Below are 13,443 nucleotides of genomic sequence, written 5' to 3'. Positions count from 1 at the left end.
TTTTTAAGATCTTCTCGAAATGATGGTCTGTTTATGGCGTGATCATGATTTCGGGGAAGAACCAGAGGTTGGTTCGAGAAATTAACAGCTGGTCTGTAATTCCTATTTTTCTGATTAGGTGTTGGGCCGAATCTTTGATCTTGGTCTTGAACGTCTTCCGAGAATAAAGTGGGTGTTCTAATTCGGTTATTTCGAATTGACATTCTACCGAATTCTCTTTCGAACTCATGCTGAGGTTGCAAGAACTCGCGAGCGCTGTTGGTCGGCATCGGGAAAAGGTCTCTTGGTTTTGGGGCACGTTGGGACGAGCTAAGAGTGTCATATTGCGGTGGCAGTAACTCCCATTCATCTTGAAAAGGACGGTTTGTAAATGCTGCTGCATTTTGGGTTGTTGATTCCGCGCGAACTCTTGTAGCGTTGTTAGGGGGGACTCTTGTCTCTTGTTGGGTGCTATAAAATTACATTATTTTGAGGTACTCGTGATATCGTTCCGGTGTTAGGGACTCGTGTAACATTATTAGTATTGTTGGTGTTTACTATAGAGGTTAGGGTTTCAGTAGTAATCACGGCGGCTGCACATCTGCTTGGTGGTTACGAGGATGAGGGTTTTCTTGGGTCGGGGGACTAAAAGCTGACGCAGTGGATGCGCTAGTGTTAGGATCGTGTGACACGTTTAAATTGGTCACTGAGTTAATTTCCTTGGGTCCTATAGGGTTTTGAGGTAACAGGGTTACTTCATTAGGAGGTGTTATTCCAGATGTGTTCTCTTCCATGTGGCGGTTTGTTCGTTCAAAATGGCGTAGACGCCTACGCCTTTCGTCAACCGATACTTGGACTGGCAAACCTCTATTCGCTAATTCGATTTCTAAATCTCTTGGATTTAGATTATCTATCCAACATCTCTCGTGACGAGACATACCATCTGTTATTTCTAAAAAAAATTTTAAAAAATAATAAAGAGAGGGATTAAACCAATGAGGGACCTATTTTCCAAAAAATATATATAGGGAAGTCGGTCGATAAAAAAAATTAATGGGGTAACAAAGTAATATTGTTACCTGGCGTATAAATTGACTTTTATGTCAATTTATTCATGAAACTCCTTCCGAAAAATTGGCAGAATTGCTTTACTTTCTATAACGAATTTGTTTTTTTCAGATATGCTCTTTGTTTAAAGCATCGTTATTAATTATTACACAGCCCAACAAAAAAAAGTGTCGTGCGCGGCAGACCAGACTTGTCATTTCCTATGTATTTTGACGCGCTGAACACGAATCCGAAGTCCGTTTTGCTCCATCACGTCAGGATTTTTTTCTAACCTCAAAAAATCTGTCGGATTTTGAGAGGTAGACTATTATTTCTTAAATTAATGGAGTTACTTCAAACTTGGTAAATAGGGGTTTTTTGGGTCATTTGTCTGATGACAAATTTGAAGTTAGATTTTCAAAATTCAAAATGGCGGCTCCAATATGGGAGACGAATTTTTTAAAAGTTAATGGATTTACTTCAAACTTAGTAACTAGGGGTTTTTGGGTCGCTGATTACGAATCTGAAGTTAGATTTTCAAAACTCGAAATGGAAATTCTTATATACATAAGTAAGGTATTCACGTCCTTTTATGGTAGCGCACTCTTTTGTCCTCAAAGGATCTGTGTAATGGTTTTCGTTTCGAATTGGTGCCTCCAGGTACAATATCCCTTTTCAGCATCCAACAGTAGTCGGACATCATATTTACATCCCATCTTCCTTGATAACGACGCTCAAATTCTTTAAGATCTTGATGGAATCGTTCTCCTTGTTCTTCACTGTAATCTCCCAAATTTTCAGGGAATCGATCCCGATGCGAGTCTAAGTAATGCATCTTTATGCTCATTAAGCATCCTAACTTACCAAAATTTTTAATCATATTACTAACTATTTGCTCCCAATTTTCACTCTTGTGATTACCCAGAAAATTTTCGACAACTGCTTTGAAACTGAGCCATGCGACTTTCTCCTTTTTATTCATCTTGGTGATAAATTGCTCATCTTTTAACAATTTGCGAATTTGTGGTCCGTCGAAAACCCCTTCTTTTAGTTTCGCATCAGATTTTTCTGGAAACTTTTGTTCCAGGTATTTAAAACAGTTTCCTTCTTTATCTAAGGCTTTGACAAATTGTTTCATTCCTCCTAGTTTCGTGTGTAAGGATGGAATTATCACCTTTGAAGGGTCGATTAGGGGATTTTCTATTATATTTTTTGAACCTGGTTCGAAAGAATTTCTTTTTGGCCATTGTTTTTTAATGTAGTGATTTGCTCGATCTCTACTGTCCCACAAACACAGGAAACATGGTGTTTTTGTAAAACCTGATTGTTGTCCAAGTAGTATGCTTAAAATCTTAAAATCTCCACAAATTTGCCAGTTGTGTTCTCGGTATCTAATTTTATCCAAAACTAGTTTCATATATTCATAGTTTTCTTTTATTTCCGTTGAATGCGCTATTGGAATTGGAGCATAAATATTAGTATTATGTAGTAGTACTACTTTTAAACTTCTTTTCGAAGAGTCAATAAATAGTCTCCAATTTTCATCTTTGTATATATCTGTTTTTAATTTATTCATGAGTCCGACAACATCTGAGCAATATACCAACGACAGATTTTCATCTTTTGTAAAATATTGTCGGAATTCTTTTTCTCTGTCTCGATAAAAGCTAGCTGTTGTGCTTTTTGATAACAAGTTTTTCTTCTTCAACACTGATGCTAGGTGTTCTGCACAATCCTTCGGCAATTTTAAATCTCTAATGAGATTGCTAAGTTCTTTTTGGTTAAACGTTTGTCAAATCTTTATCTCCTATTTATCATACGGAAGGTAATAGTCGTCCTCATCATCGGTTCTCATGTCTTTATTTTCAAAATCTAGAACATCTTCAGTTGAACTGTCAATTTCCAAGGTTTTGGGAGAAGATGGTGGATTGCATGAAATTTCTGGTTTTTTTACAGTGGGGACATTAGCATACAATATGTTCTTTTTATTTTTGTTATTATATCCTTGCACATTGGTGTTGCAAAAATAACAATCTTTTTGATTTAATGGTTTTTCCCACAAAGTTGGCTTTATAAACTTTAGTTTATCCTCTTTTTTATGATTCCAACGAGTTAACATTGTGTAACAGGAACTGCAAATTTTGTGTGAAACGATATTTTTATCCTGATTGGTTATCTTAAGATCAAAATAATCTTTGTAGATCTGTTTGATATTTTCATTTATTGATTTACGATTTTTGGGGACATCGAATTGTCCACATATGTAACAAAATGCATCTGCATTGCTGTCGTATAAGTGTTCCGACGTTGTTACTGCAAAATTAAGTTTTGAAGCCTTTGGAGTTTTATTATTGTTTTGATTTTCAGAAGCCATGATTTATGTGAAAACCTGCACGTTAGGGATCCTGGCCCGATCGCAGGTGAGTCCGCCGTCCTAGGGGTGATAACCCTCATACCTCCCTAGGCCTAAGTATGAGAGCTTTCCGACTTTGACGAGGACAAAGTCAACTCGTCGTCGGACACACTACGGCATCATCCTCACACCCTAACGTCCCCCTGCAGGGCAGCGCGCCTATGCTGGCTTCGTTACTTCGATAAACAGGAAGCGAATCATTCTACACATCCCCTTTCGGGGCAGTTGTCATCGCCTACTACATTTATCGAAGCAGCAGGATTAGTATTGTGCTGAAACACAATAAAAGTGCAAAGCGTACAAGGTAAACAATGTATTTCTAAGGAATAAGATAGTGAAGGATAGAGGATATTAAAGTTCCTTTTTATCTCGTTGCTTAAAAATTTATTATTTAACTTTTACATCTTATTGTCACATTATTACCTCAATGAAAAAAGTTTTGTGCATTTGCCGAATTGATCTCTATGAAGCAATGAGACCCAACTGTCAGTTCTTGAGAGTAGTTTATTACAAAACAAAAAATTACAGTTCCCGCTACACAACACTCTACCAAAAAATCTTTCGGAGCAGCCACACGAAAAAAATTTCTGTGCACCGTTTATCTCTATATGTGCACCAATGGTCCTTAATTACAGTACAAATCTTACACTTTGAAAAGGGATCATATGCGGCCCTTTTTAGAGACAGCAAACGCACTGCCATCGGACAACCTCTGCATCAACTGCACTGGAAGTGAGACAAGCGGTGCACGGACATTTTTTCCGTACAGGGGGTTCAAAATGTGAAAGTCTGACTATAGATTCGTAATCAGTGACCCAAACAACCCCTAGATACCAACTTCGAAGTAAATCCATCAATAGTTAAAAAATTCGTCCCCCATATTGGAGCCAACATTTTAAATTTTGAAAATCTAACTTCAAATTTGTAATCAGCGACCCAAAAAACCCCTAGATACCAAGTTTGAAGCAAATCTATCAATTTTTAAAAAATTCGTCCGCCATATTGGATCCGCCATTTTTAATTTTGAAAATCTAACTTTAAATTCGTCATCAGCGACCCAAAAAACCCCTAGATACCAAGTTTGAAGCAAATCTGTCAATTTTTAAAAAATTCGTCCGCCATATTGGATCCGTCATTTTGAATTTTGAAAATCTAACTTCAAATTTGTCATCAGCGACCCAAAACACCCCTAGTTACCAAGTTTGAAGTAAATCCATTAATTTAAGAAAAAATAGCCTACCTCTCAAAATCCGACAGATTTTTTGAGGTTAGAAAAAAATCCTGACGTGATGGAGCAAAACGGACTTCGGATTCGTGTTTAGCGCGTCAAAATACATAGGAAATGACTATTCTGGTCTGCCGCGCACGACACTTTTTTTTGTGGGGCTGTGTTATGAGAGGGTGAAGGTGTGACAGGTTATTAACGACTGTAATAACAACATTATATGAAAATTAACTGGGTAAATTAGGAGTAACGAGGTAACAATAATCCATAATTTATGAAATGGTAACTAGGTGAATTGAGGAGTAACGGGGTAACCTGGTTATATTACTCGATTTCACCCTAAAGGTTCACTGGTAAACGAGCGTTGGCCATTTTTGTGCATGTGGGATAAAAAAAAATTTCTAAACGGGCATTACAGGATTACTAACATCCTTTTAGGTCGTGTTGTTTTGTAACCCAGAGTTATATAAAACGATGAGTACAATACAAAGACAGTTGTATGTTAAAATCTACAAAGAAAGAGGAGCACAAAAATTTTTTTTTAAATGTTGTAAAGGGTGTATAAAGTAATAATCATCTTTTAATGTCTTGAAATGTTGCGATCCAAGATTATACAGTTACAAAGGTTATTTCATAAAAAAAATAAAATATTTAATTTGATTTACAAAAAAAATTATAATAACAAATATATAATAGTAAATAATATTAATAGATTAATATTAATTAATAAGATTAATTAAGATTAATATGAATAGATTCCCCCTAATACTGTAAAACCAGTATTACGTTTTAAAAAACCTGTTCATCTAAAAAAAACATCAGCATTGATTAATTCATCCATGATAAATTCTAAACCTTCACCATAGTAAAGTTCATCAATTTTAGTCCACTATAAAGTGGTATTTGGTAATCGTACTGCTTTTAAAGCTTTATTAACATGAGCTTTAAAATGTTTAAAATAATCGGGACCATGCCCATGCGCTTGTAAAAGCGCTGCACTACAATTCACATGTGTGCTTTGGCCAAGATTAGGGCTGGACCATACCCATTGTGTAAAAGATTTAATTAACATTTCCGCTAACGGAGACAACCATTCTCCCGATCGACTAGGATGTATTTTAAATTCCCGTTTTAAAAACGACGATGATTTAATACTTTGATACGGTACTATTTTTTCCGTTTTCTCTGCATCTGTCGCAGTTATATCGTACTTAAAAAAGTACTCTGTGATTGTAACAGCATTGAAAAACTCAATGCACTCCGGAGAGACAGCCATTATAGCATCATCTTTATAGGTACGTAATACTACATTTTTCTTCCAAGCTTGTAAAGCTGTCTGATTCTTAAGCGCGGGTTTACTTTTACTCCAAGCATACAATTGATTTACAAGGGTATTTACAATTGTAGTAAAAACGGCCCCACTAGGAGAACCACTACACTGTTGATACACCGTATTGTTACATATATGTACACTTTGTATACATTCCCAAACTAAACAATTAAGTTCAGATTGATTTACGCCTTTTACATTTTCTAATGTCCATTGGACCATAAGCTCATACGCAGCTTGCGCTACCATCGCATTATATCCTGGTCCAAAATTTGAATAGTCAATTGTGACTATATGAGGACTGACACTTTATAAATCATTTGTAAGTCTTGTCCACTCCGAACTAGTGGGATTAATTCCCACTGCATGTTGCATTAAATGGCGTTGATTCATAAAAGCAGCTATAAAGTGCATGAAATTTTGGTGTACAGAAATCACCGATTCCAACGGTGAATTACAAAACACCCTTGTTCCTCCCGGTTTCATTAATTTTTCTTCTTTGCGCTTTTCGTCTTTCAAAGTATCGACATTATATCCTGGTCAAAAATTTAAATAGTCAATTGTTACTATGTGAGGACTGACTCTTAACAAATCATTTGTAAGTCTTGTTCACTCCGAACTAGTGGGATTGATTCTCACTGCATGTTGCATTAAATGGCGTTAAAATTAAATTAAATGGCCTCTTAAATAATTAAACAATTAAATTATGACGGTTCAATTATAACAACAATATTAACATATGGCTTAAAATTTACGAACATCTCACCGTACAAGGCTTCTTAAATAATTAAACAATAAATAATTATATTTGCATTGTAAAAAGGGGTAGGTAACATTTTAGGGGAAGGTATTAGATACGAGAGTACGAAACTCGTATGTGTAAAAAAAATTGAGGGCGAATGACACATATGATGTCGGTATCATATTATTCAATTATATTTCGACATGAATTCTCAATATTAATGGGGCAAACAAAAAAAATTTATTCGTGTATATCCATTAAGCAAAAAAAATTAATCTTCAATGAAAAATTTATTTTTACAAAGAATATTAAAAATTTTAACAAAATAATTTTTCAATAAAAAAAATCAATTTTTAATAAATAATTTCTCTTTACAAAAAAATACTGACAATTTTAATTTAACCCATTAACGCCCAACTCGTGAAAATTCTTTTGTCATTTTCAAGCTACGTAATTATAAATAAAACGGTTGACAATTTATACCAGAGGTACATTTTCTAAAGGTTTTGGATGTGCTCTTTCCGATTCCGGTGTCAAAAATAAATTTCGTCCAAACCAAAATTAAATATGGCGATTTTAATGTCAAAAAACACAAAAAAAATTCATTTTTTCAAGTTTGACATTTTTTTCACCTCGAAAAAGTGTAAGAATAAAATTCTATTTTCAACTATCGGTGCATAAAAATTATACACTTTTAAGAAAAGTAAAGTAGAATTTAAAATTTCAAGATGGCGGACCAATATGGCGTCAAATCTAAAGTAAAATTTAAAAATTTTTGGCACAATTCTTCATATTGCCGAAAAGTCAATGAATTCGCCTAAAATTTGTTACTCGGGAGTTTTTGGTATCGATGATTACGAATATGAACATTATTTTCAAAAATTCAAAATGGCGGATCCAGTATGGCGGACGAGTTTTACAAAAATTTATCGAATTCAATTTAAAAAATAATTTAATTATTATAATTAAATTATTATTATAATTTATTATTTATTATTAAATAAAAAAATAATAAAATAATAAAAATAATTTAAATATATTTTTAATAATAGTATATATTTTAATATATATTTTAATATATATTTTTAATAATATATATTTAAAAAATAATTTAATAATATAATATAATATTATAACTTAATCATATTCAAACTTGTCAATCGGGGGTTTTTGGGGTCACTGATTACGAATATGCAATTCATTTTTAAAAATTCAAAATGGCGGATTTAATATGGCGGACTTATTTTTTAAATTGATCAAATTCACTTGAAACTTGTTACTCGGAGGTTTTTGGTATCGCTGATTACGAATATGAACATTATTTTTAAAAATTCAAAATGGCGGATCCAATATGGCGGACAAGTTTTACAAAAATATTCGTAATCAGCGATCCCAAAAACCCCCGAGTGACAAGTTTCATGTGAATTCGATGAACTTTTGTAAAACTCGTCCGCCATATTGGTTCCGCTATTTTGAGTTTTTAAAAATAAAGTTCATATTCGTAATCAGCGACCCCAAAAACCCCCGAGTGACAAGTTTCAAGTGAATTTGAACAATTTGAAAAAATAAGTCCGTCATATTGATTCCGCCATTTTGAATTTGTAAAAATGAATTTCATATTCGTAATCAGCGTAGCTTGAAAATAACAAAAGAATTTTCACGAGTTGGGCGTTAATGGGTTAACACTACAAAAATACGAAAAATAAAAAAAATCTGAATATTACTGATCGTTTTCAAATGAAATTCCCCTCCTGGTCCTAAGGTAGCTACCATGCGTTTTTATATTTATCAAAATATATTATGGAAAATGTAAACTTTACCGATTTGGAAAATTTTACGATAAATAATAAAATAATTTAGTTCTTAATGTATGAAATAGGATAAATAATTAACAATATTTTAGAATGGCTTCTTATAACCAAAAAACAGAGTTTGCAACTATTGATTCTGTGATTATAAGACAAAAACAATACATTGAAATTCAAGGTCAAATTCTTAATTTCATTATATCTTAAACGGTTTTTTTTAACTTATTCCAATGAAAAGCTTACCTTTTCTCTGTGAGCCTTGTAAAAATAAGAGTAGGACTTTGAAAATTTTCCAAGAAAACAATTATAAATCATTATTTCATAAAGAAAATTATTATTTTCTTGAAAAATTTTCAAGATCCCACTCTGATTTTTACATGGCTTATAAAAAAAGGTAGAAAAGAGTAGACTACATTGAACACAGTTTTTTCTAAAGTCCAAGAACTAATTACAAATTTTAATCAGGTTTTTGTATCAAAATAAAACTGAAGTATTCCTTTAGTTAACACACATGTTACAACCACATATTATTATGATTAAATAATGAAATTTAATTTTTTGCTAACCTGTTACACTTTTCTTATTTTGAAGGATATGTGTTTACATTGAACCACCTCTAATAAAACACTACAACTTACTTCGAAAATAATATTTCTACTTACACATTGTAAAAAATCTTATTTTCCACTCAAAAAAATAGAAAATTGTTGTTAAATAGTTATAATTTGTTAATATAGGATATTAATATATTTCGATGTCAGATTTCGTAGCAAAAGTAACAGTTTGAGTTTATCTCGTTGACAATTGTGATGAAAGCATGTCTTCTAGTATTTTTCTTACTAATTAGTAGAGCAGACAACTTTACAACTCTTAGGTTAAGTCTACAATAAAATAAATCGTCTTGATTTCGATGCACAGTAAACAAAAATGTACGTACGCGCATCGAATCGTCTTGAAAGTCGAGACGATTTTTAGCTATTCTGGAATCAGCCTTAAAATTAAAAATTCTTTGTTCTTTCGGGTAGTTCAATGATGCCGCACTCACTGTATTTACATGACATTTACAACAAAAATTGATTATAATATATTTATGTATGTTTTAAAATTCTTTATCACATCGGAATATTGAAGTTGACACCCTAAGCGAAATAAATCAAAAGTTTATTCATTTTTAATACTTCCTATTTCAATAAAAAAACTTTATTATATTTCCACAAAATTTTTTGTTTTGTACGTGAAAAATAGTTTTTTTTTAGTTTTTCTTTGTGAATAATAAATCTACGTTCCGAAAATTTTTGGACGTAGTCTGTTTCAGTAAAACTAACTTATATATCGAACAAGAAAAATTTCACTCAGAAAATTGAAGTGGTTCACTAATGACGCTGGTTCAATACAGACATTTCTCCCCTAAGCTTTCCATTGGGATAGGTTAGAAAAAAATGAAAAACCGTTTTTGAGATATAATGAAATTAAGAATTTGACCTCGAATTTTAATGTCAAATTGAAAGAAAACAATTTTTTTATCACCAGCTTGTAGCTCATGAAAATCGCTTTAAAAATCACTATTTACATTTTTAATTTAAGTAATTTTACTTATCAATATATTAAGTCTAAGAAAGATTTTTTCAAAAATGTCAAAATTTTGAAACTCCATAACTCAAAAAATATTATATCAAATTCAATAAAAACTCGTATTTACACTTCTACTAATAATAAAAACATACCAGAAAATGTTAAAACCGTAGTGGTGTTAAAATCCATTAAAGTAAATTTGATAAAATTGTTTTGTCCAGCTTGGGTTCGTTGTTCAGACCACTGTGTAACGTGCCAGTAGGATTGGCGCCTTCTACGAATCGTAAATAACAGTTGAAAAACGAAACAAATTTTTCTTTATGTAGTTTTAATATTGTATTTTAAGGTGCAAAAAACGTTTTTAATAGAGCTATTTCATTGTCCAATAAAAAATTCCATTTTGACAACTTGAAGAAAATTTAAAAAATTCTAAAAAACAATAGTTATCCTTTAGATTTTATCGAAAAACATATTGGTATTAAAATGAACAAATTGAAATATTCGAATGAGAATAATAACAACTAAAAAGAGTTAATATATATAGTCAAATCCCCAAGGTCGTATATAAGTATGATTGTAAAGACTGCCCAGCAACTTATATGGGCAAATCCACGGAGTTAGTCGACATTTACTTATAAAAATGAAAATTTTTAAATTGAAAGCACACCACTCATTTACGGTTCATTTTTTTCAAAATTTATTTTGGAACAATTATCTTCTTGCGTGATTCATTTTAATTTAATGCCGTGCAAAATAAAAATAAAAAACGAAAATAGGGTAAACGTACCAATGAGTTTCTTCAGAAAATACAATTAAAAATGTGTATTTCTTTCTTCTTTTGTTTTCTATATTAATATGTGAAAAACATGAATAATTTTATTATTTCTGTTTATTATTCATTATAATTATTTATTTGTGTAAGACAATTAATATTAAAATATATTTATGATTAATATAATAATTTATTAATAACATCATTTTGGCATCTATTTTTTAATTCTGTTAGTTAAATTATTTTAATTTTGACGAAAGTCAAAATAAAAAATAACAAATGAAAAGTTATTCAATTTTTCACATTGACTGATACGTTCATAATGAACTAAATGAATAAATAATGTAAAATTTTATTGTAATTCTTAATTTTCTGTCATTATAAATTAGAGATAAAATTTGGCATTTGAATATAAGAATTATAAAAATGCTTTCTAATAATCACGCACGTTTTCAATTTATTTTATTTCAATCTGTAGATGTGCTCCTAGAAAGAGGCTAAGTTTAGAGTTGTTCACGCTCAAGTCTAAGGTGATAGTTATTGTAATATTTTCTTTAATTGTAAGGGCACATTATTTTAAAATACCCAGATTTATTCGTCTGTTTAAAACGAATAAGTGCGGTTGTCAAAAATTTTAATTGAACAATCGCCACGAAATTTATAATACAAAGTTTCCATAAATTTTGTTATTAAAAAATAATGAGTAACGCTATTTTCAAGTATTACAATTTCTTTATAGTTAAGAGCACATCTTTTTTTATCTTTCAATACATTCTACAAAAAGTGAAGTTTAATTCACCATCGTTTAGAATTGTTTCGTTGTATGCCAAAAAAGTTATGCCCATAAGAACAGAAACTTGTACCTAGGGTAACACTGCAAATTTCATGATTTAGATTAATTTACTCTGTTTTATTATTTATATAAGGCAAGTAGGCTAACATTTATTTAATTTTCTTAGTTCAATAGATTCTTAGATCTTTTCTAAAGTAGTAAAAACATGAAAATAATCAGTAGAATACTTTGAAAATATAAAGATTTGCCAGTAACATGAAATCGAACGGTTCGGTGGATTTACCCATATAGCACAGTGGGCCAGGATCGTTGAATTTTGGCCAAAAATACAATTTTTCAAAATTCAAATATGCACTAAAGAATTTATCCACAGTATTTGATAGTAAATAAGGAATTTATTGCATAAAGGATTTGTTAAATAATAAAAACTTGTGTCTTCTAGAACTATTTAAAGTTTAACATTTAAGATAAAATAATAAAATGTTTTTGATTGAAATATTTAATATATTTAGAAATAAATAAATTATTTTTTTATAAGTACTTATTTTTTCTCATCAACAGATATATTGAAGTAAAAAAATTAATAGTTACTTTAAAAAAATAAAATTTATTTAAATGTAGCTCCATTGAAGTTAACAAATAGTGGATTTTTCAATAGAGTGCCGACTTTCAGTTAGTCAAGCTCCTCCGAGCCGCATAATATTTGGAAAAACAAGTTATAGAACGATTACTTAGCATGTCTACTTTGACGCCAATATGTACCATTTTGCGCCTTTTCATATTTTTTCAACATAACAAGAATATTGCAATAAACATATAAATATATGCAAAAAATAACCGACAGATTAGCTCGGTCGGATAATTGCCTGGCTCGGTGGGCGGACCAAGGGTACTTGGTTCGCGCCCATTAGCCTGAGATTTTTCCGGCACGTGAGATAATCTGATCGGGAGGTTTGACGTCGAAGTATAATGATGTGCACCGTCGATTATTGTCCGGTACACACCATTAGAATTCGACTGTCGATAAACCGGTTGTACTCGGAGAGGTTTTCTACAGTTTCCCTCTCCACTGGCGAGAAAACCCATTAGACGGGTGGTCCAGGCAAATGCGAGTACTCCTAATTTTCAAGTCGCTCTGTAGGCGCAAAAATTTAGTATTAAGAAATGTTTGTAAGGAATGTTCTACGGTTGTAAAAACACTTGTATAGCCAAGATTGTAGGCTTAAGATGGGTGTAAAAAAAATAAAAAATAAATATATATATGCAATAAATATATAAAGAGAATTTTCAAAATTAATCAATTATGATGAACAGTGGTAATTAATGGTTTTTTGTGTCGCTGATTACGAATTTGATGTCAGATTTCAAAAATTCAAAATGGCGGATCAAATATGGCGGACATAAAAATTTTAAAATCAATAAATATGAATTAAACATAGGTATCTATGGGTTTTTTGCATAGAGTTATTAGAATAGAGTGCGCGAGTTATACCTTTTACCGTGAGAGGCATTCTTAGGCGCATAGAAAGAGACAAAAGCATGAAAGTAGACCCCTTATCTTAGCTTGTTTAAGGGCGCATGTGCAAGAATAAAAGTTTTTGGTTAGGTTTTTGTCTAAAAGGGTAGTGTGGGATTAAAAAGTCATGTTGAAAAAAAGCTATTTGGCTGTTATTTGAAGTTAAGACGCAACTTTTGATTCTAGTTTGGATGTCGTATCGATAATATTATAGTAATTGGAATTTTTAATTTTGAGCTGCTTATT

The sequence above is a fragment of the Leptopilina heterotoma genome, unplaced genomic scaffold (genome assembly GCF_015476425.1).
Source record: "Leptopilina heterotoma isolate Lh14 unplaced genomic scaffold, ASM1547642v1 Lhet_184, whole genome shotgun sequence".
NCBI lineage: Eukaryota > Metazoa > Arthropoda > Insecta > Hymenoptera > Figitidae > Leptopilina > Leptopilina heterotoma.
Note: the sequence above shows the minus strand (reverse complement) of the source record.